Source organism: Lissotriton helveticus, chromosome 12 (genome assembly GCF_964261635.1).
Source record: "Lissotriton helveticus chromosome 12, aLisHel1.1, whole genome shotgun sequence".
NCBI classification, from domain to species: Eukaryota; Metazoa; Chordata; class Amphibia; order Caudata; family Salamandridae; genus Lissotriton; species Lissotriton helveticus.
This window is the reverse complement of record NC_136073.1, coordinates 700,521,600-700,546,507: the sequence shown is the minus strand read 5'-3', so window position 1 is coordinate 700,546,507 and position 24,908 is coordinate 700,521,600. Positions and strand designations below refer to the sequence as shown.

The 24,908-nt window shown below is 47.7% G+C and overlaps 1 long non-coding RNA gene across 1 annotated transcript; it reads right to left on the bottom strand.

Moving 5' to 3' along the window:
- Nucleotides 1-615: 615 nt before the first annotated feature.
- LOC144799235 (uncharacterized) lies at nt 616-23,265 on the bottom strand. Its single transcript, XR_013603779.1, has 4 exons — nt 23,166-23,265; nt 22,990-23,078; nt 22,698-22,778; nt 616-899 (listed from the first exon to the last, which is right to left on the bottom strand). It is a non-coding gene; the product is annotated as an uncharacterized LOC144799235 (long non-coding RNA).
- Nucleotides 23,266-24,908: the final 1,643 nt, after the last annotated feature.

Genomic DNA, 24,908 nt, shown 5'->3' with positions numbered 1-24,908 from the left:
CCCACCATAGAGGCAAAGTCTTCATCGCTAAACCCGTATGATTTTAATGTAGCCATTTATGGAAATTATGATCTTATTTCATTCAGACAGTGGTATATATAGTATTTCTAATGATACTTAACTTGAAATAGTAATAGAAGATAAAAAACCAGAAAGGAAGAAGAGGGAAGGATAGGGAAGGATAGGGAATCCAGAGAAAAAATAGATAAAATCGAATTGCCTAAAAACTGCAACTTACAATAATCATTGAGCTCATTTCGAAGATATTAGCAGGCAACTAGTACAAAGGCATACACTAGATATTGCTGACTATCTTGACTCTCTAGATAAATGATTGATTTATCAGAAACTATAAAACACCCCTCATGGACCGGCCACGAGAATCTATTGAATGGAAAACTGGGGACCCCTACAATATAATGCGTTTGCTATTCGTAGGGAATGTACGAACAATTTTAGAGAAGAATACTGTGTAGCAAACTTAATATAAACATACTGCCCTTAAACAAATATATATTTCTAAACACTGTACAACTTCAAGGAAAGAAGTTATTCTGAGACAGAATTATATCAAAATTATTTAACCATTTTATTTCTGTTTTTGTCTTACTTATTTTTATATTATTGATTCTTATTTATCTTATTTTGTCAGTGAAAAGCATATATAATTCATATAACTTGACATTCAATTATATATATCAAACATATTACAGATTAAACAGTGCAAACAAGAAAAACACCCAAATAAAAAACATTAAAGTGCTATACGATATATTCGGTCGATGAAAATTAAGATGAAGGCAATGCGGTGAAATGGAACTACGCGCGTTTCGGCCAGAAGGCCTTCGTCAGGTGACCGTCATTCGTGAGTTACAAACATAGTAATGTGTAACAGAAACCTAAACAAAAAAGATATATACAAAAAATACATATAAATATGATGCCAGTAAATAATGTACTTTACAATCTATACAACAACTATAGGGTCAGTGACTAGTACCTTTCAGAATACATATATAGCAGCAATAATCTCCTAATAATCTGTACAATAACAGTATCTTTTACTATGTTGCCTTTTATTTAAATCGTTGTGATTTCATATGTACCTTGTTGTTTCATGCATTTCTTACTCAAGGCAAACTTTTGTTATATGTTTTATTTAAACATTCTGCCTCACAAATTCCATTTCTTTATATCTTTTATTTCTAGTTATATTACATTTCTAGATATATACATCTACTTTCTACATATTCAATTTGGGGAGAGAGGTAAGAAACAGGTAAAGGAGTAGGATGTAGGTAAGGGAAAGAGAAAATTTCAATTAGTATCTATCGACTTAGCTAGATTAATAAAGAACCAGCTATTTACTCACTTCAAATGGGTATAGCGATACACTTAGTATATATTCTCTTACAGGGTTGATTATCTCAAATGGCGAGCCTTTTTGTTATTAAGTAAACTGCAAAGAAGAGAAAACACACAGTCTTATTTATGCAACGGGACAAATTGTTTAACGGTAATGCGGGGCTAATAACCTTACATACGGTTATACCTGGTAGCTGTCTTTCGATGCTCCCTGTTGTTGGAAATTTTTTTTATATATCGTGCAGAAGTTTAAGTATCCGTCTGTATGCGTTGATTAGGAATACTTCCTAGTTGTATTGCTGTATAGTGGCCTACAGTTAAACACAAGGTGATTAGCCTTTGTGTATCAACATATTTTTAGATCTTTTATTTAAAAAGAAAACAAGTGTGCATTTTTTATCCCTTTTGTGTCTATATACCATTTTCTTCTTTTGCATTATAGATACCGTTTGGTATATATACTAGTGAATAGGAGACCAGAGTCTAACGTCAGATGAAACATAAGGCTCAACTAATTTCTAGTAAGGCTTAAGTTATCGAATTACACATCTATCAAGGTACAGGACGATTGTTAGAATCATACCTTATTTCAACTTTTATGGAACCAGTCCCTTTGTTTAATCACTGTTCTCCCTTTCTTATTGTCTTCTAGTAGAACCACAAAGTAGGGCCGTAAAATTCTTTTTGTGCACTAAGGAGATACCAGATAGTGATCAAAATTAAGTACCGATTTAAATTTAACAATTATTACATTGCCATATATTAAATACACTTTAACAAATGTTACCTTGCACATATCCTGTAGTGCAATTGTCTATTTCAACGATCTTGCGGGACGGATAATCTAAGATATAAAATTTATGCAAAGGAAACATTAATACTAATCATCCTTACATTTACTCTTCAATTGTATCTATATAGTGTTTTTATCGGTGGCCTACAGACGTACCTTCGTTTGGATGTAACTTTGTTTTAAAAGTATGGGGTCCGCTTGTCTTTACCTCCAGGTGTATCGATCAAATGGTGTGACCGAAAACCCGATATTTAAAGGTTACCGTATCTCATTGAGTCACCGCTGATAATTTTCAGCTGTGCCACAACCTTAAAGCGCATGTCTATGACGTATATCTATATGGACTGAAGTTATGTTCTCAGTATCCGTAGATACTAATAGAGACATAAACAACAGACTTATTTGTAGTTCCTATTAACTTCTTTCAAACTCTAAATGTAATAGAAGACAGACTTCCATATTTAAGAAATTTCTTCGAAGTTAGCTTTAGGTATTTTTCAATCAAGCATAGTTACATATCGATCGATTGTATTGTATTTTTTTTTTTTTTAAATATATATGGTATTCATGTTTATAAAGAAAACTTTTAAAAAAAAAATTTTTTTTTCCCTTTTACTGATTTGTTCGTTTTTGTGAGAGTTTATAGGGTTTCTTGTCCCTACACGTGTTGCCACGGCTCCATAGTTTTATGTCTCTTTATTCAAATAGAGATATATCGTTCATACTAATTACATTATGGGGTCATTTATAAATTTAACGCAGTGACTCATCATTTCATTTCATATTGGCCGTCAATGTGCTCTGTTCCTTTCATGGAAAGGTTCTGTCAGGGGACATTTTTATACCTTAACGTAAATAGGAGATACCCTTATATAATAGCTTGTTGCCAAGGGATTTCAGAATTTAAACCTGATCTTACTGTATCCAAGGTAAATATCCAAAACACTTCGCGTTTGCGATGAATTTTGTCCACATTAATACCGGGTTTTGCCACAATTTTTTCTAATATTACCCACTGTATTTCTTCTGGTTTATGGTCATTTTCGACATAGTGAGCTACTAAGGGGGCATTTGTTTTTTCAGTTCGAATTGCTGATTTATGCTCAGTGACTCTCGTACATATTGACCGTGAAGATTCCCCGACATATCCTTTGTTACATGGACAGATTAGTAAATAGATGATATTTGTGGTTTTACAATTTGTCATACATAACAATGGAATAGAGATGTTATTGAACTTCAAGTTCTCAGTCTCAATGGCTTGTGGGCAGACTTTACATATTCCACATTTATGATTTCCTTGTGGGGGCGCCCCTTCCTTGGCCACAAAAGGGATGAAAGGCGAAAGTTTGCTGGCGTTGGCCGAGGCCCAAGGACTTGGCCACAGCCCTGGAGTCCTTGAAACACTCCAGCGCCCTGTCCGCCTTGTCGCCAAAGAGGCGACGGCTATCAAAAGGCATGTCCATAAGGGAGGCTTGGACATCCCCCGAACATTTGGCGGACCTCTGCCAGGCGTGGCGGCGAACCGCCACCGTCGTCGGAATCGCCCTGCCCAGCGAGTCCGTGGTATCCAGTCAACATCGAATCGAATAGCGTGCTGCATCCCGTCCCTCTGCTAGGGCTTGGGTAAGCTTTGCCTGGACCTCTGCCGGACACTACGGCAGCACTTCCGCAACCGTATCCCACAGAGTGGGAATAACGGTCCAAAAGGCAGGCTGTGCTGACAGATCGCAACCCCAAACTCAGTGAGGAGAACAGTTTCTTCCCGAACTTATCATACCTTTTGGATTCCCGGTCCGGAGGAGCCGTTGGGAATGCGGTCTGGGAGGTAGAGGCCTGGATCACCAGGCTCTCAGGGGTGGAGTGAACGGACAGGAAGCTAGGGACCGCCGGAGCCGGGCGGTGGCGTCGGGCCACGTTCCGATCCACAGGGAGGCCTGTGGAGGGCTTGGACCAGGTGCCCAACAGAACGTCGCTGAGGGCTTCGTTAAACGGCAGTAGAGGCTCTGAGGAGCTTGCCTGCGGTTTGAGCACCTCAGTGAGGAGGTTAGTCCTCACGGCCGCGACAGGGAGCTCAAGAACCTTGGCCGCCCTGTTCAACACCACGCTGTAAGCAGCCCCCACCTCCGTAGCCACGGAGGGAGGAGAGACAAATCCAGTGTCGGGCGAAGTGTCCAGACCACTGGCCTCCCCTAGCTCGTCTGCCCAGTCCTGGCTCATTGGGCACTGCAGTGCCAGAGGGTCCTCAGACCCCTCCCAGTCCCCCTCATCATCCATCTCCTGATAGTCAGGAAAAATTATGGAGCCGGGTTGTACGTGAAGTGCTCACCCACCGAAGCCTGACCCGGACCGGGGCAGGGACAGGGGACGACATCGTCCGGGGACGGCGTCGTGGGCAACACCCTCTGGGTCGGCACCAGCGGAGGAGTCGTAAGGTCGACTGGCGCGACCTGGATCCTGCGGGCCCTGCGGCGTCGGGACCGGAGTCGACGACGGCGCCGGGGCCAAAGCACCCGCAGGGGAGGCCCGCTAGGGCTCCCAGACGGACCCGCCACGAGGAAGTCACGTATCTCTTCCGGCGTCGCGTGCAGCCCAGGGACCGGCGGGTGTGGAGCTGGAGGCAGCTCCAGCGGAGCCGCGTGGGTGGTGTCGCCCGAACCCCCAGCCGCGTCGCGCGAGCGTCCGGGTGGGGGGGGGATTTGGAAGAGCGATGACGCCTCTTGGATTTCTTTTTCGAGTGCCTCGACTTACCGGAGGACTTGGAGCCCGATGAGTGGTGGTGACTCGTCGAGCGGCGATAACAGCAAAAACTGTTGCACACCTATGAAACAGTACAAACAGATGTCTCAATGGACATATAAAAGTTCAGTGATCTTTTGCGGTAGAAGAAAGAGGACGAAGGATAGTCTGACTCCTCTTTTATTGTTGTGGAAAGCCAGCCGACAAGTGTTTCGTCGTAAAGTGGTACAATACTTTAACGACTCCTCAGGGCTGTAGTTGACAGGTACAATGCCACAGGTCGCTTAGCCGGTGATAATTCCAACCCGGCCCCGCTCGAGACCAGGTGACGTGATTTTCTATCGTGATGTTGATCAGTTCAGTCACAGTCTTATTATTTATCAGGATAGCTGATCAGAAGAATGTGAGTTGTCTTGGTAGGTTTCTTTAATGGCGTTAAATAAGTAGAAAGGACAGAAAATCGCGTAGCTGAAGAGTAAGTTTCAAAATGACAGCGGGTGTCCCGAGTCGCGGGAGACAAAAGCCGGCAGGACGGGTGCTCCTGCACTGTAGTTCCGGGTGCGGAACTACAGTGCATGAGCTATCCTGATAAATAATAAGACTGTTTCTTTCAGATACATCGTTACCGAAGATAAGTAGCTCGTACATCTGATAGAGACTACTAGCCGCAGATAACTCAACGTAAAATAGATACCCTAGCCATACCCATGGGGAAGGAGGGCCTGCGGAAGGACCCCACCAGCCAGGACATAACATACAGGCCCACAGGGGACTAGTCCAATGGAGAGGGCGAAGAGCCCCGTCCTCCCAGGCAAGGGGGGGCCCCACAAGCAGAAGACCACCGACTCCAAGAGGGATGTAGGAAGAAGAAAGAATTTGAAGAAGCCTCGTTCACTCATAACAGAGGAAACAAGGGCAACGGTAGGGAGGCCGAAGCACCCCACGCCCGTAAAAGGCAACGGAGCTTCCATCCAATGCCAGGACAAGGAAGAGGAAGAAGAAAAGCCTAGAGGGCCCAAGGAAACGAGGGAAAAGAAGGCGAGCCCACCATAGACGGAAGGCAACAGACCGGCGCCGGCAGTAATAAGCCGCCAGAAGCAGGAAGAACTGCTCAGGGCCCCAGGAAGACCGGGCAGGCGACACCTGACAAAGGGAGAAACACAGATTCATCCCAGCCTCCAGGACAGGAGCAGAGGCGAGGAAATGCCCGGATACACTACTACGAGGTGTCAGCGCACACGACCTAAAGAAGCATCAGCAACATACATAAACGCCATGGAGAGCATGGGCCTGAAGGCAACCAGAACTCCCTCGCAGAGTGCAAGCTATGGAACAGCTACCAATACCCCAATAGAGTAAGTTAAGTCCCAAGACATGGGAACCCTCTTTAGAAGAGGAAAAAAATTAAAGAGCCACAGGGAAACCCCCCCCGCAGAAGGCTTGTCAAGCAGCCCAAGAGAAAAACTGAAGGCCTAATCTCAGGGCCAAGTCTGTGCAGACAACTCCTGCAAAAACACACAGTCAACTAAGGGCCGTCCAGCAGCCAACAATGCCACAGTCCCAGCAAGGAGGACTCGAGTGGCCATAAACACACCCCAGAGCAAGGGCAACCCGCCCAAAAGAAGGTTCAGAACCAGATCAACTCAGCAGTCACTGAGGAGGGGAAGGAGGAGGGGGGAGGATAAGGAGGATAAGGAGGAGGAGGAGGAGGAGGAGGAGGAGGAGGAGGAGGAGGAGGGAGCCCTGCAACAAACCTTTGGATGGCGGAATCTGCCGGGGCATGGAATAACAGGGTGCCATCGAATGGAAGATCAATCAGCCGCTCCCAAACATTTTCAGGGAACACGCCGTCCCGAAGCAAAACAAGGCGACGGAGGGTGACTGAGGAAGCTATGGCCTGGCCCAGCACCTCCGAGATGTCCAGAGCAGAGAATAAACGCTGATGCCGTAAGTCCACCTGAACACTCTTGTGAAGCGGCAGATCCCAAGCACTCAGCCGAGTCCCACAAACAAGAGGAGGCCCTAGCCAACCCACATAAGGTGTTAAGGGCTCGCAGGGCAGCGCTGGTCGAGGCGAACATGTTGCGCCCCCAAGAGTCCAGCCAGTGACAACAGTGGCGGCAAGGAGGGAAAAGCAGTCCGCAAAAGTGGACTGGAGGTAGGGGGGTGGAGGGAAAAACACAACGGGTCACGCGGTGCCGGAAGGTGCCAGTGCAGAAGGTGTTGAGGCACCGGATCCCCTGAGGTGGGCGCCTCCAAGCCCCCATCAGGGAAGAAACAAGCGAACCCTCAAAGGGAAGCAACAGCTCCCTCCCACCAGAGCCCTGGTGAAGAACCTCCATAAGAGGGTCCACCTGGAAATGAGCAACAGAGTCACCCATGCGCAGAATACCCACAGCCGTGGACACTGCGTGAGCGTAGGCCCCACCCGCCTCCGTAGGGCCCCGTGGTGGAGAAGGCAGCTCCTCCGTGGGCGACAGCTGTAAACTAAGGCAGCAGTCCGCAAAGCCAAGCGGGGCGGGCATCGGCCAGACCTGGAAGTTAGAAAGAACCGAAGAGTGGGGGACCTGTTGCTCCTCTGGCCAACACCTTAGCCTCGGGAATGGCGGGGAACCGCCCTTCGATGACACCAGTGAAAAAAGCCAACACGTGGCTGCCTGTCTCCGGGGAGGATGACACCAGTAGGCATCCAACCTCCGGAGAAGAGGGAACGTCCAAAGACGAATCCGCGACTCGACGCCTGTCTGGCACCGTAGAGTCTGCCGCCTGAGGCAGGCGTCATCACCATCCGGAGACGCTGGACAGGGCTCCTCCAAGTCACTCCGTGCCGGGGAGCGGAGCCGGAGTGGCCAAGGGCGTGGAGGAACGAGAGGGACCAGGGGAGTGACACGAAGCCCTCCACCAGTCTTGGCCCAGAATGTGATGAAGGTGGCCCGCAGACCCATGCGGCGCTGCCAGGGCAGACTAAACCTCAACCTCCGACTTGCCCTCCGAGGCAGCGGACTACGTGGAGGGATGAGGGGGGCCTGGAGGACGACGAGGGGTCCCCGTCCAGCTTCGACCCAGAGCGGGACGAGGAGGCTCCACCGAACCATGGGGCTGCCCGGTCCAGCAGGCGCTGGCCCCGTCAGCTCAGCCATAGACAAGGCCGCCGCCTTTCCAGAGGGCCGAGCGGGGCTCGGGGATGCGCCGAGAGTAGTTTCATCCGGCGCTCCCGCCGCGACTTCGGCTTCAACTGTTAGCACGCCTCACAATAAGTGGTGCCGTGATCTTCCCCTAAACACCACATGCAAATGAGGTGAGGGTCCGTCGCCGACATAAGACGCCCACACGACGTGCAAGTCTTGAAGCCCGAAGGCATTTGCACACTGTTACACCAAAATTTATCACAATGAGGAAAGAAAAAAGGGAGGCCCGCACAGAGACCGGATTCGCGTTGCACACGGGAAAGGAGAAAACTGACGTAGGCGCGCCGGGGTGGGACTTATGCGACCTCGCTGACATCACGTATGCGGACAACGCTTGGGCGGAGACGTGTGATGCCGTCCACCCGGCGCGCAGGGATGCTGTGGCAGAAAGTTTTCCGGATCCAGTCTCACGCCTGGGGATAATTCTACATTAAGGAATCGGCGGCAAGTAGTCTCTATCAGATACGTAACCTTAGGCAGGTCAACGTACCATACAGTGCAAGTGCCCATTTCTTGTACAGTCGTAAGCGCCTCCCATACCATCCTCATGACGGGTTTCCAATAATATTTTGTTCTTAACAGTAACTACTCATTGGCGGAGGAGCTGCTGGCCCGCTGTGCAGGAGATCCAGCATCCAAGTCATTAACTGGGCTCTCCTCTGTGGCTACAGCCAGCAAAACAGGCCTCCTCCACCTTATCAGCCCGGACCTCCTACATCCATTACCCAGCCAAGGCCCACTTACCTATGTCCCTACGCCGCTTGTCATACATATATGGGACTCCTAGGCAATATCTACCTAATATCAAATATATCCCTTGCTCCCATTACGGCATGTAGCAATGCCCCCAAAATGCTGTCAGCCCTGTACACCCTTAGGCCATGTGCAGGAAATCCACCTCAGCTGCCCAGCACCTATGGCAGGTGTAGGAAGCGGTCTCTGTATAAACTATATCACATTAAGGTATAGTGTGCGAAGAGTCCAGTGGAACCACAAAGGTAGGCAGAGGTAAAAGTAGATAGCACCTTACTCTCTATTTGTGGTAGTGTGGGCAAGCAAGAAAGGCGTTATCAGAGGGCAGTGTTGAGCATTTACTGTACACACTCAGGCGAAGAAATGATGTGACACACTCAAAGACTGAACTCAAACCAATTTGTTTGAATAAAATTATTTAGTTGTATTTTCTTTTCTCGAACCAAACCTGGGTCGCCAAAATCACCGCTGCTTTGCCTGCTGATCAGGAGGGACTTCAGTCCCAGCATCCTTTGCTTCCAGGAGGGAAGGGCCAACATAGCGCTTTTAAGCGCCGTCAACACCCGTGGAGCGGGACGCCAAAATCACAGTTGCTTTGCCTGCTGCTTGCGGGGGACTTCAAGCCCCAGCATCCTTTGCTCACAGGAGGGAGGCGCCAGTATAGCGCTTTTAACGGGCCACTCCCAGGCCAAGGGCGGGCACATCTTGTGCCAGTCATCGCCAGAAAGAGGCTCTTGGCTGTTGCTGGCAGTTGTTGGATCTGGTCTCTTTCTCCCCCTGCAAGCTGCTATAGAGTTCTCTGGACTGTCCCCTGCTGGAGAAAGGTACTGAAATAGCTGTTGGCGCTGGCTTCTTTGAGAATGTTCTTGTTTTCTGTCTTCCTTTGCACTTTGGGCTACAAAGTGTATCAACCTCGGGACATTGTCTCTTGCTTATTTTGTGTGTGGGCCCAGAGAGGGCGGTTGCGTGTTCTTTAAGGTCATCTTTTTTCTAGGGCAATACAGAGGGCACACCGAGAGATGGGTGAGAGAAAGGGTCAGGAAAGGGCCCAGGGTATGGACCGTCCCAAAAAGAAGGCCACAGGTGCTGTTTGCCATGAAACAATGGACAGGATTGAGACGATATTGACAGAATGCCATGAAATAGTCCACTCTGGGATACCTCTCACACCCTCCCTGCCAGGTAGTCCATCAAGTACTGATAGCAATTGTGGGGTCTCGAGGACCACTTCCCCTGTACCGCCGTTAGCAAAATAACCTGTAAGGCAAATCTCCCAGATGTTAAAAAAAAAAATCACACTAATGTTGTATGGCGTTTTAGATTCCGAATGGATTTTCCCGATTCATGCCCTTATATAGGTACAATTCACCTTGCCCTTATATAGGCAGACATTAAGCCCTTATTTAGGCATAGCCAATGCCAACCAAATAGAGGCATGGCTACTTCCATCCGTATGCCAACCGTCACAACGATTTCTTGGAAAACCAGGTTAAGCCATTAGGGACTTCCCCTTGCTTGGTTATTGATTTCTTCAAGAACTCAGTTACTTTACAATGAACAACTATTCCCTAGGGGTTCATTCATGAACTTCATACGCCAGACTCTACGTCAAACATGGCATTCCTAAACACCTTCAAGGTATAAAAATACCTTCACTTGCTATAGCAAATCACGGTGGTTTGGTGCAGTTCGACAACCTACTTGCCAGACGGAGCTCGCTACAGAAAGTGCTGAAGGAAGTCGACTCTCCAGCTGACGCACTGATCGGGAAGCTACCCTCCTCTGCTGAGAAATCCAGCTCCAGTGTTTCTGACTCCCCTTGTGGGGTGTTGGGAAATCGAGTCGTGACAGAGATACCAGACCTCCTTCATTCTAAGGTATGGAGAGGATTAGAACCTAGAGAAACCTTTGGCAAATTCTTGGCAAAACTAAACCTATGCTAAAGACCATACTTACTTCTTCCCTCATACTAGACCTAGGTTAGGTACATTGGGGAAGGCGTATTTTAGAAGCACCAGTTGAGTATTTTAGCCTGTGTTATTTATGTTTGTATTTTTATATGGCTTAGAAACCATACAATGCTCTTACAGTATTATTTCATATTACTGTTTACGCTGTACGCATTATACTTTGCATTCTGCCCAACGATTCTAGCAGTTCACCTCTCTTGTATGAGAAAGAAGACTGTTCAATAAACCCTTTTTATTGAATCGTCTGCCTCTCTATTTCTGTGCACCGTCTGTAGAAACAAAGCATGCACGATTGACTGAGTGAAATACTTATCTATTGTTTCCACGACTCCGAAGATAGTTATTCCAGTCCTAGGAAAATAAAGTTGTCATGTTTATGCGGTTGTCAGAAACTAATCACTTCTTTTGTATTCGAGAAAGTTTCTAGTGACCTCTGAGCTAGCTGGCACTCACTATTAAGTTTAGTATATTTGATAGAGACCTACTGACCATATCTATAGGATATACTATTCCAATGCGCAGAGCCTATTGGGAATATAGGAACTACACTAAAAGACGGAGTAAAGGTTGGGGAAATGGTCCCATTGTCCCAGTGCCTGGTCCAGCCTCCCCTTACCCTGTAAGGAGTCAAGGGATCCTAGCGATGTGGAGTGCGCTGCACAAGTATATGTCAACAGATTTGAGGTTCTTGCCAACGTGGAGGCTGGAGTGTCAGGTGGTGGGTTGTATGACCATGAGGTAAATTGTAAAATTCCTGTGAGATAAAGGCCCTGAAAATACAAATTGAGTCCTTAACTGACTGTGGGGGTTGCGTCGGGACGACAGGGGGTGGAGTCACTGAGCCAGTGATCTCAAAGAAGGTTTTATTTTTAGGTATGCCTTTCTGCTCCTGCTAGTTAGTCTTTCCCTTGCAAACACAGCGGGGTCCGTCTTGATGTTTCGTGGGTACTCCAGGATGTCCGGTGGGGCAGGATGTTAGGCACGTCTTCTGGAACCGGCACCCCAAAGGAAGAAAAGAAAAGGGATTTAGGGAGACGTCCGGTTTAATAATAAAAGGGGCCGGGAGTGAGGGAAACCAAGTGCACAAGTGACAGTGCTTTCTACAAGTCGGTGAGACGTAGGTTTGGTGCTCGTGAAGGGGAAGGGTGGTAGACTATACACAATATACAACTGGGTTTCTTAGTCGGCTGGTTGGTAGCGCCGTCCCACGCAACCCGATACTGTGCCCCGTACCTTGTTCAGCCACGCTCCTCCCGCGGGAGCGTGGCGGGGCGAGTCGCAGAACCGTTGGTCTCCTGGCTTGTCGCTGCCGCCTCCGGTCTGCCTTGCTCGGTCCTCCTTCTTCGTAGTCTCCGTCTCCTCGTCACTGCTCCGCTCACCGTCTCCTTCTAACTCCGGGGAATCGCCGTCTGGCGTCTAACTGGTTCGTCCCTCTTTTTGTGATGCTTCCTCGATGACGTCTCTGAGGGGAGGAGTCTCGTCGTCAAAGAATACCCAGGTAAAGGTGCCACGGTCATTTTCTATCGCGGCGTCTCCTCCACCCGGTTCACCTGGCCAGTCCTCAAATGTAGAAGGGGCGGGCTGCTGAGAGGGGATAGAAGCTGGTAAAAGCGGAGCAGCCGACCACCAATCGTGATCATTGTTCTGTCCTGTGGAAGGACCATCCACCCCGTCACACTGACGTGGTCGTAGTATTGAGAATGGAGGTTGCTAGTTTAACATAGAGGGTGAATTGCAAGAAGGTTGTTTTAACCGAGGCCCCCACAGCATTTCCGTCCACTGTTACAGGGGGAAGCGAAGATAGGTGTTTGAGATATTCCAGGATGGGCGGAGATAGACCAGGGTAAAGTGTTACCATCACTAGGCCCCCATCACCCCCTCTTTACCGCCCTAGAGGTCTCTGCCCTAGTGACACGTATATTAAATCGTCAGTATACTCACGAGGTATTGGACAAGGTGGGGGAGGGGGTAGGGTGACAGACAAGAGGTGCGGTTACTTTAGATGAAGGGTGCTCCTCCAATTCAGACCAGGGGGGTAGTGAGGGATGGTGTTTACACCAGATCTAATGATCAGGGCAATCAAGCAGTGGCATACCTCACAGAGGTTCCCAAACTCCACAAGGTCGGGTATAAAGATCAGGACTCACTTAAAAACAAGGTTATCCACTGGTTTAGGTCTACTCGACACTGCACCAAATTATCAGAGGCAACATTAATCATGCAGCAAGACTGCCCCTTCTGGGGTCACCAGGGGCTATGATCCAAGTTCGTTTTTTTGATAAGGATATAGTAGTTGGATTATTGTCAATTGACTCCATCACCACTCCCATTGTGAACTCCTCCATAACTATCAGATATAGACCCCCAGTCAGGCAAGATTTAGGGTTACCCAGGCTTGTCCCGGCAGGGTACCTCACATGTAGCATGGGTGATTTGGGTGGGCAAAGATGACTTTGGGCCGAGGGTCTGATGTCTCTAGTGTAGGAAGGTGGATACCTGACTATGGTTACCCCAGATTTTTTGCCTTGTGTTTAGCTGGTTTTCGACTTAGTTGGCCTGGGATCCTGCTAATGAGGGCCCCAGGCTATCTGCTCTCTCTATAAAATGGACTCCATGTACCTTAGGTACATACCTAATTGGATATTGGATCACTCTTGTGAGTCCCTGTACAATGTACTATAGGTACCCAGGGCATAGGTGCATCCAAGGCCTACTAGGGGCTGCAGCATATCTTTTGCCACCCCTGGCTGGCCATCCAAACTGACACAACTGGCTGATCACTCAGCTGGGGCAAGGTTGTGTAATCACCCCTTGCTTAGGTATAGTATTCCTATATCTAACCTTATATCTGGACACATATACACCTATAAGTCACTCCTATGGCAGGCCTTAACAATCCTGAAGGCAGAGTGCTTGGTTTTGTGTGAGATGAGGCTCTAGCATGAGCTGAGCCTGTCGGCAGCTTTCGGAACCATGTCCTTATAGCTGTTCAAGGATATAGCCATACCATATACTCTTAAGTGCATTATAATCCTCACGGCTAAATGCTAACTCTGGTTTGGCTTTATCAAAACATGTTGTGTAAGGTGTCATACACTTTGGAATACTACCCCCTCCCAGTTCTGGCGACGGGGTTAGCATTCCACCCCTCTAGAGGGAGAAGACATGTTGTTGCTGAATATCCCGGTTAAAGTTAACCAGAGCCCCAGCGTCACAAAATGGGCGCTGCTGCCACCGACACAAGTCTGACCTCCTGCTGCTGGGAGTCCTTCCAGTCACTGAGGTTTGGACAATAGGTTTCCTGCCGGGGGAGGTGCGAGCACCACCCCAGACAGGACTTTGTGTATTGGGACAGGGAGGGCTGAATAGAATGAGACACTGCCTGGAGCACACTAGGTGCTCCATGTATACCCCAGTTCAAACCGTTTGCTGGGGCACTCCAGCCCCAGCTCTGGGGCGAAACTGGTCAAAGGAGAGGGGGTGTAACCACCCCCCTTCCTGGTCCCAACCATAGGAGGGACCTAGAAAGTAATCCAGCCCCTTTTAGTTGTATAAAGGTAGGAGCCGAGTCCTGAGACTTTAGATTAATCCTGAACCGAAACTTGACACGAAACTCTGGACCTTCGACATTCTGCTGAAGCTGAAGACTGAAGAATCTCCCTTGTGGCCTAGGAGTGACCACCCTGGGCAACCAGGCACCATCCAGCAAATCAATGGCTTGCTTTGTCTTCGTTCCCGCCGGAACCCGAGCACAGAGCCTGACAAGACCCAGACTTCCAGACCTCTCTGACCCTCTCTTCACGACTGCAGCATAGCTGAGATCCGTGGAGGCTACGAGACACGTGGGACCGGACATCTTGGAAAGCCTGCAACCTGCTAACAGTGCAGCTCCTGAGGCCTCCTCGAAGCTGTGCACTGCGGATTGAGAAACCCAGAACCCGAGCTCCACCTGCACCTAAGATCAGTCCTCCACACTCCACGCGTTCTGCGTGGGGCCCTTCTGCTTGTGTTTTGCTCGACGCATTGTCCAGTTGCTGGCCCGTTGGCTAGTAGCCTCTGGGACGAAAATCCTTTTTATCTACATCGCTGGTCTGGTTGCTCCAGACTGGCCCTTGCTTCCCTGCAAAGGTGAAGCCCCACAGACCTTGCTGGTCTGCACCAGAAGCCTTTGTTGTATCCTGCGTGGGTTGCCTTTGCCAAGGCTTGTCGACTCAAATCCGGAAGTCGACCCCTCCATCTGCGAGATCCTTCGTGGGACAGCTCCTCTCCAGCATCTGGTTGTCCTCGGCGCCTCCTGGTCCGCGTGGCTGAAGAGACAAGCTTCACAACAGCACCTGATTGCTCCTCGAAGTCGTCTGGTTCCTTCCTGGTTCCACCCGGTCACTGGCTAGTGACCCAGACTCTGTCCCCTCTGCTTTCAGGTCCTCTTCATCTTCGATCCACCCTTTGATCCACCCGGACATCTTCCTCCTGGTCGCCTGCAGCATCTTTCTTCAAAGGCTCCATAGGATTCAATGGCAAAACCAGACACATCTTCACACCTATGCACCCGCCGTCCATGGGTGAGGTAACGCGAGTACCTCAGTGCTCCCAAGGGTATTGACTATCCAAGTGTCTAGGTTTTTAGTTGTTTCCTCCTAGCTAAACCGGAAGTGTCCTAAATCCTTCTAAATCTAACTTCTAAGTTCCCATTGACTTTGCATTGACTCACGCGTGTGTCTAAACACACTGCACGCGCCGCCTGTGGGCCTCCTACTTCTAAACTAAGGTTCAGATAGTGTAGCCCCAGCGATTCCCTAGGCCCTAGGCCTTTCCTTTTCTCGTGACGTGGTACTTAGTCCACTTTCTTAATATATGGTTTGCTTTGCCCCTAGGGCCTAACCGTAAATTGTGCAACTTAACGTATTCTGACTAAGAAACTTGTTATGTGCTTTGGCCTCTGATCTCATAAAGAGTTCAGAGGAGTGTGTTAGTAAATAACTACATATATATTTTATATATATCTTGTGTGGTGTCCTTTCATTTGATATTCAAGGGGTTACATGTGGTAAAACAGCTGGCTTTACATGCCCTCAAGAGTCTTTTAGCCTAAGACTGTTCTGTCTACGCTACCACTAGGATAGCTGGTCTATAAGGTTGACTTACAACCATCACCATAAGGGTTGTTTGGACTGGTGCAAGGTGTTCACTAGAATAGTGAACATCATATACCAGGCCAACTTCTCACATCTAGACAAAAACCTAGGTTCCCATGGGCGATCCTCAAACTCGCACCAGTCGGAGGACTCTTTCCATCCAGGGCTGGCCACAATTTCTGAGGGATATTGCGAGCCAATTGTCGTGGGCCCAAGGAGCTGCAGGGTTCCCACCCTTCTCGATACTGTGGAAGGGGTGGAATCCATGATCCCTGTAGTGACTCGAGCTATCCTAAAATTGGTGATCGCTATCTAAGGCTCCTTGTCTGGAATGTGGCAGGGATTTCTAAGCTACTAGCAGACCGTGAATGGTGTTCCTTTGTGGACTCCCATGATGTGATTTTATTTCAAGAAACTTGGCGCCTGTGCACTCCCCATAGAAGCGGGTTCTCTGTGTACAATAGGGTCCAGAGTTAAGTTGGTCCAAGTCGAATCACAAGACATATTAGTGTTAGAGCGGATACCCTACAGTGGTTGGAAAATTAGGATTTTTAATGTATAGAGTGGTGCGGGGTTCTGAGTAAACTAACATGATCTGCATCCTAGACCATGCCCTCTCCAAACTCTCAAATAATGTTCCTGTGTTAGTAGCGGGCAACTTCAACTGCACCTTCAAACCCCTCACCCTTACCCAGTCAGATTTGACCTATGTCAATAGGTGGGGGTCGGGCAAAGAAGGCTAAATTTTTCTGTAAAGGGCTGGAGCTCATTAAAGTCCCAGCCTTTCCATATTTAGGGATACTTTTTGACGATAGAAGGTCTTGGGTCACGCAGCGTGCTCATAAAAAGAATACCCTTGCCAGGGCGTCTGGGGCACTGTTAGGGTTTGCAAAACGGTTAGGTTCTTAACCACTCCCGGCACTCATGAAAATTTATAACGCTAAGTGTGTCCCAATGGTGCTATATGGGAGCGAGGTATGGGGCTACACAGATGTTAGCAAAATTCAAACAGCAGAAAATATCTTTTTACGAAAGTTGTTGTCGCTCCAAGCTTTTGCTGCAACTTTTAATATTCATGAGGACCTTGGTGTTGGTTATATTTTAGATCAGATTGCTGTGGCCCCATTATTAGGTTGGTTGAGAATCTGGGCACAGCAGCCACCTAATCTAAACCAATTGATTATCCAAGACTGTATGTCTTTAGACAGAGCCCTTGATATCCCGTGGATCCGTTATATTAAAACCCAAATGGACTCACTGGGCAGCCCTGATTTGTTCACGAACCCTAGTGCGTTAGGCAAAACGGCTATTAAAGCCATTAAGTCTCAGTTCTTGAACAAGGCAATGTTAATGAGGGAAGAAGGGGAGTTGGTAAAACCTTCAGTCAGGAGTTTTGTAATGCTGAGTATAGGGAAAGAAATCCAGCCGTACTTGACCTATATAAACAAGCCATATCATCTGTTTGTCTTATTAAGGTTCAAGTATAACATGCTCCCATGGCTATTATCATTTCCAAAAGGTTTTTCCAAGGAAGGGGCTTTGGGGCCCTGCCCCTGTGACAATTTCTCTGAGCAGAATACCCTACATATGTTTTTTTTTCTGTGATTTTTATGTTTCTTTACGTAAGAAGTTTATTTTGCCATTGTTAAGGGGCTGTAATTTTGAGCAAGTTAGACCGGCTATGGCCTACCTGCAAATGCTTGGGACCTCAGTGGTGTGTTTCGGGGTAGCTAGTTACATCACAGGGGCCATCAGGCGAAGAAACAAGGTACAGCTACAGCAGTAACTGCCCTCTACCTCTTTACCTATAGTGATTTTTAAACAGAACATTTGTGGTGTGACGATTTAGCTGATGAATTCTTGGATTTTAAATGGAGAACTCAATGGGTGACAAACTTTTTAATCTATATATTTGTACGCCAAGTGTTCTTTTTTGATGGTGCTATGTAATATATTTGGTCCATGTATTATTTCTAGTATTTGCTTATTTGTAATGTGTTATTGATATATTCTGTTTGTTTGTAATATGATTATTTACATCATGAAATATTGTCCTGTGCTTTGATGGTTTTAAATTTTAACCGAATAAAGCAAACTTTTGACTTTGACTGAGGAGTGGGATAGTGAGTGGCAAATCCCACAGTGAGGTGGACCAAGAGAGGCAGCCAGGTGCTGGACCTTACTCTGCAGCATGACCTGAGAGCTTCTAACGGGAAAACGATCTTTGACCCAAAGGAAGACTTTCCATTTAATAGACCTGGTCATGCTAGCAGAATTGATTGTTTGGTTGCCCTCAAACTTTGGCCTCCCGTCCATGACATGATAGTGGTCAAAAGATCAGATAGTGACCACAATGCCCTTGTCCTTGTCCTTTCCCTTATAATGCAGGGCTTTCATGAACCTGATATAACAGGTAGGGACTGGGTGGAGGAACACCCAGGGGTTCTTGACGCAGTCAAAGGCAAAGTCCACCTGGAGCTGGAAGAACTGGCAAATGGCCCACAAATGATGTAGCGATGATTTTGGGCACCAGCCATGAGTTACTCTATAATGAGATCAGGGACATGTTGAGTAAACCGTGCAAGGTGCAAAGAAAAGGGGGTAAACTCTACGCATATGAGGTGTGATCGCCAGGTCACTTAGTACAATCAGGATTGTAAAAAAACAAAGGGGGTGCTTGTACGTGCGATAAAATCAAAAGTACGTCTAGTTGTGGTGGCATGCAGAGCCAAGTACAGGCAGGTAATGGCGATAGCAAAGAAAAACTGGGAAGGTCCCCTGTGGTCCTATCTACAGAGTGTGTTGACAGCTAAAGACCCTAAGACTTATTGGAATAAAGCAGCGCACTTGCTCAAGAGTTCACAGTTCAGCCAGAAGAGTGGGTATTTCACTATGGGTCCCCTTATGAATCAAGGCACCACAGCAATTGAGGAAGCAAGCGATAGGAGGAGAGAGGTCTCAATTGAAGTGGGAGAAGTTCTGTTTTTTTCCATCTAAGAAACCCAAGCAGCAATTTGTTCATGTTTTAGCCTGTGCCCCTGATAGAATCCCTCATGACTTGTACAGTGAAGACACAATCCTTTTGGCTGTTACATAAATGTGCTTACCAATACCATCACATCTGGTGCTACTATGCCCCTTCGTGGAAATTTGCTGAAATAATCCCCATCCATAAGATGGGGGATAGAGCTAAGCCGGCTAGCTATAGGCCCATAAGTCTCATTGACTACCTGCAGAAAATCTTCTGTAAACAGATTTTAGCTAGGATCCAGGACTGGATCCTAGAGTCCTGAATTTTGAGCGAATTTCAAGCAGGCTTTTGTACGAAAACTAGCACCATGGTTCAGGCCTTCCGCCTTCTCCGTATTTACTGGAAGGAAGTTGCCATTAAAAGCGGGAAGCTTTATGTGGCTTTTGTTGACCTACGGTCTGCGTTTGATCTAGTTCCCCAATCCAGTTTATGGAGTTTTAAAACAGATGGCCACACCGGGAAACCTTTTAGATAGTTTAATCCGATTTCATTCATCAAACACAGCTCAAGTTAAATGGGGGGAGAACAATCAAATAACAGAGAAATTCCCAATTCAACATGGAGTGAGACAGGGTTGCGTGTCAGCTCCCACACTTTTGACTTTTTATCAATGGGGTGGTCGTTTTCTTAGATTGAGATGGGTGTGATGCCCCCAAATTCGGCATAAGAAGAGCACCTGCTCTTCTTTTCGAAACTACACCCTTCTTCTCTCCAAATCCCTGCAAGGCCCTCAACAACTCCTGAATGACGTCACTCGGTTCTGCGATGAGCGGGCCTGGTATTAAATGAAGTCAAAACAGAATTTGATTTTCACGAGAGGTACTGCCAAACCATCCAAAAAACGTGCGCTTGTAGGAAGCAGCCATCTGGCGCAGCAGATGTTTTTGATTATCTAAGTATCCGCCTGACCCCTAACATACACTGGGCTCCCCACATCAAGAAAGTGAAACTGCTAACTCAGCAGACTGCTAACATTAGTCAAATTTATAGTAATATGCCGTCTAGGTAAGTGGCCCCAGCCCTGGAAATGTAGAACATTAGGTCCTGGAAGGGGGGGCTTTATGGAGCAGAACTTTGGGGCAGTGGTAATAGAAATGGTTTGTCTAGAATAGAAAATCGTTTTCTTAGATCCCTGTTAGGCTTAATTCTTAGTACCCCTTTGACTTCTCTCCCTTTTGGATTTTGCCGATAGACAGCTGGCCCATAAGCTAGACTACAAATTACTCATGTTCTGTTATCGGTTGTGGTCTGTTGAAGAGCTTACCTCCTACAGTGAAGCTCTTCTAGGAGAGTACGGTCTGCTTCTTATAGTTACCCCCACTTTTTAATAATGTTTCACGGTTTTCGACTTAGACTGGCTGGGATCCTGCTATCCAGGACCCCAGTCTAGTTGCTTTCTCCTCTAAATTGATCGCAAGTACTTTAGGTACACTCCAGATTGGATTCTGGGGTACTCTTTTAAGTCCCTAGTATATGGTATACTATGTACCTAGGGCATAGGTACCCCAGAGGCCTCCCAGAGGCTACAGCATGCATTATGCCACGCCTGCGAGACCATTCAAAATGACAACAGGTCTGCTACTGCAGCCTGTGTAAGGTGGTGCATGCACCCCTTACATAGATATAGGTTCACTATATCTACCTTATATCACTGCACATATGCACAAGTTACTTACCTTCGCTAACGATATATCTGTAAGAAACATTAGTTAGTGTTAAGATTCCTTTCCTTAGAATATCCCCAGGCGTCAGACTGGATCCGGAAAGTTTTGAGTAGCAGTACACCTGCGCGTCGGTAGGCGTCGTCTGCGGCTCCGAGTCCGTCGGAGTCGTGGTCGCCGGGATGACGTCGGAGTACTTAGATGCCGCCCTTGCGCTCTGACGTCAGTTCTTGTACATAGCTTTCCGCCCGAGGAACGGAGAGCCATGACAGAGACCGACACTGGTGCCATGAAACTAGGGCCCTGAAAGGGATGTCCTTAACCCTAGATATCGGTTCGCAGAACGGGGAGGATGGGTGGGGCGGTAAGGAATCTAACACCAACTACTGTTTCTTACAGATATATCGTTACCGAAGGTAAGTAACTTGTGCATCTGAAAGAAACAGGTTAGTGTTAGATTCCTTACCTTAGAATAGATACCCCAGCAATACCAACCCCGGTGGTGGGTCTGCGAACCAAGATCACACCAGAAAGTCCTGGAGAACGGAACGGCCGAAAAAGCCATCTCTCCGGACTTGGCTGTCCAGGCAGTAGTATCTAGCAAATGTTTGCAGCGAGGCCCACGTAGCTGCCTGACAAATGACCTGCAAGGGGACTCCCCGACCCAGGGCAGTAGTAGCCGCCGTGGATCGAGTGGAATGGGCCCTCAGCCCAACAGGGGGCTCCTTTCTAGCCAAGGAGTTACAGACCTTGATGCACAACACGACCCACCGAGAGATGGTCCGTTTGTGCACCCCCCGTCCCTTCTTCGCGCCACGTAACCAACAAAGAGCTGGCCGTCCACCCAGAACTGGCGTGTGCGATCAAGGTAGAAGGAGAGAGCACATTTTGGGTCCAGACGGTTGAGCCTCTCTTACTCTTTTGAAGGATGCGGAGGCGGAAAGAGGGTGGGCAAGGTGATGGACTGCCCGATGTGAAAGGCCATAACCACTTTGGGCAGGAAAGAAGGACGTGTTCTTAAAACAACTTTGTCCGGATGGACGGAAAGGAGGCTTAGAAGATAGAGCCTGGAGCTCACTCACTCTCCTGGCAGAGGTGATGGCAACCAGGAATGCAGTCTTAAGAGTCTGAAGAAGAAGAGGGCAATTGTGAAATGGCTCGAAGGGAGCGCACATCAGATAGGTTAGAACAAGGTTCAAGTCCCACTAAGGCATCACAAAAGGAACAGGAGGAAACATGTGCGTGATGCCCTTCAACAATCTATTTACAACAGGGGACTTGAAAAGAGAAGGCTGACCAGGAAGCCTCAAGAAGGCAGAATTGGCAGAGAGGTAGCCCTTAAGAGTGCCCAGAGCAGAGCCCTGCTGGGCAAGAGAGAGGAAGAGGAGAACCTCTGAAAGGGGGCAGAAAGAGGATCCACAGCCTTTGCTGTGCACCATAATTATATAAACAATTGGTTCATTCGGGCACAATAGATTTCTTTACTTCTCTCATATTTAACACAATATATTCATTCATTGAAAAGTTAAATACATCAAAATCCTTAATGAAAAAGGAAGACGGAATCCAAACCATCTGCGATTTTACAAAAAGCTTTATAAATTATATTCATTTACAAATTCTTTCATTATACGTGGGTAAAAAAGGCTGTCAATTTTTATATAGTGGTGGGCAAGGTGAAAAAATTGTGACAATTAGTGCTCAGTGCAATTTGTGCCAGTGTAATATACAGTATGTACAATGTCAATTTACAGTAACAGCGAAGGTAGGGAAGGGAAAGGGCAAGGAATGTGACCAATATTTAGTCTCACAGAAAGTGTTATCTGTACACCGCAATTATCAGTATTAAGTACAGATTCCTTCAAAGAATGGTCCACTGGGATATTTTGTCGACATTTAAAACCTTTAGTAGCGCTCTTGCAGCTTCTAAGCGGGTCTTCATCAGGACTGTGCGGGGCAGGAGGGGGTGGGAGGCAGCCTAGTGATTCAAAGAACAACTATCCGGTTTGGATTCATGGTCATGATTAATCATGACGATTGGCCTATCTTATACAATACTCACCTCCTAGTGAACCCAGCCGGGCTGACCACTTGAGTTCGATGTTGGCAGGTGGGCAAGATAGGGTTTCTTCTATGTTGTGTTCTGTTTAAGGAGAGAGGAGCCTAGTTAATGCTCCTAGTGTGCTTCAACTAATAGATGAGTTAAATTCAATTAAAAGGTATATTTGTCATACTCCGTTTAAGAAGGCAGTGCCTCATTAGTGCGCCTTATTATGCTTCCACAAATGAATGACTTAAATACAAAGAATTGCAAAGTAAAAATGCCAGCGTCATGTAACTATCATGACGCTTACCTCTCTTAAGTGCCTGTAACTTTACTTCAGGTTCGTAGAGGTCCTTCTGTGGCCTCGTATTATTCGGCGTTTGAGCGCTCCAGCCTAGACTGGGGAAATAATGCTAAGGTATCAACTCATGCGCTTGACCGAAGAGACGATGAATCAATCAGTCTGAAAAAGGGGCAGTCTCTTACCTTGGAACAACGTTGAGACGGGCCCGCAGTATTAGAAATCCAAAGGGATCCAAAACAATACACGTTACCGGTGGCGAGAATCGCTCATTCCCAGTACGGCTTGACGGAATCAATGGCAGCCCGTCAGATCTACTACTGGTTATAACTAGACGGACGCGCACGAGGACGCTGACCGCGCTAGTGCTGGAGCGTTGGCCGTTGCTAAGCTAACATTGCGGCGTCCAGTAGGGAAGTAGGGCTGCCGTTACTGGTAGTGTCTAAAACCTCTTTTGGGCATATATGACTGGGATGTATATAAAATTAGGAGGTTGTGAACGATTTTCTTTAAAAACCTGTGGCAGTGCGTTAATTACTCAACTCATGCGGGGTGAATCGGGAAAACGGAGACGCTGCTGATTTTGGCAAAAAGTAAAGCACAAGTTACTTACCTTCGGTAACGATATATCTGTAAGAAACAGTAGTTAGTATTAGATTCCTTACCTTAGAATATCCCCAGGCGTCAGACTGGATCCGGAAACGTTTGCATAGCAGTACCCTTGTGCATCGGTAGGCGTCGTCTGCGGCTCCGCGTCCGTCGTTAGCGCCGGGATGACGTCGCCGGAGTACTTAGAAGCCGCCCTCGCGCGCTGACTTCAGTTCTTATACACAGCTTTTCCGCGCCAGAAACGCAGAGCCATGATAAAAATCAACACTGGTGCCATGAAACTAGGGCCCTGAAAGGGGATGACCTTAACCCTAGATATCGGTTCGCAGAACGGGGAGGATGGGTGGGGCGGTAAGGAATCTAATACTAAGTACTGTTTCTTACAGATATATCGTTACCGAAGGTAAGTAACTTGTGCATCTGAAAGAAACAGGTTAGCATTAGATTCCTTACCTTAGAATAGATACCCCAGCAATACCAACCCCGGTGGTGCGTCTGCGAACCAATAATCACACCCGAAAGTCCTGGAGGACGGAACGGCCAAAGAAGCCATCCCTCCGGACTTGGCTGTCAAGGCAGTAGTGTCTTGTGAACGTGTGCAGCGAGGCCCATGTAGCTGCCTGACATATGTCCTGCAAGGGGACTCCCCGGCCCAGGGCAGTAGTAGCCGCCGTGGCCCGAGTGGAATGGGCCCTCAGCCCAACAGGAGGCTCCTTCTTAGCCAAAGAGTAGCATGCCTTGATGCACAACACGACCCACCGAGAGATGGTCAGTTTGTGCACTGCCCGTCCATTCTTAGCGCCCATGTCACCAACAAAGAGTTGGTCATCCACCCGGAACTGGCGTGTGCGATCCAGATAGTAAGACAGCGCACGTTTTGGGTCCAGACGGTGGAGCATCTCTTCCTCTTTCGAGGGATGCGGAGGCGGAAAGAAGGTGGGCAAGGTGATGGACTGCCCGATGTGGAAGGCTGTGACTACCTTGGGCAGGAAAGAGGGTCTTGTCCGCAACACAACCTTGTCCGGATGGACAGAAAGGAAAGGAGGTTTAGAGGAAAGAGCCTAGAGCTCACTCACTCTCCTGGCAGAGGTGATGGCAACCATGAAAGCAGCTTTAAGTGTAAGAAGACGGAGAGGACAGTTATGAAGCGGCTCAAAAGGAGCGCACATCAGGTAAGTTAGAACCAGGTTCAAGTCCCACTGGGGCATCACGAAAGGAACAGGGGGAACATATGAATGATGCCCTTCAAGAATCTGTTAACAATCGGGGAATTGAACAAAGAAGGCTGATCAGGTAGCCTCAAGAAGGCGGAAAGGGCA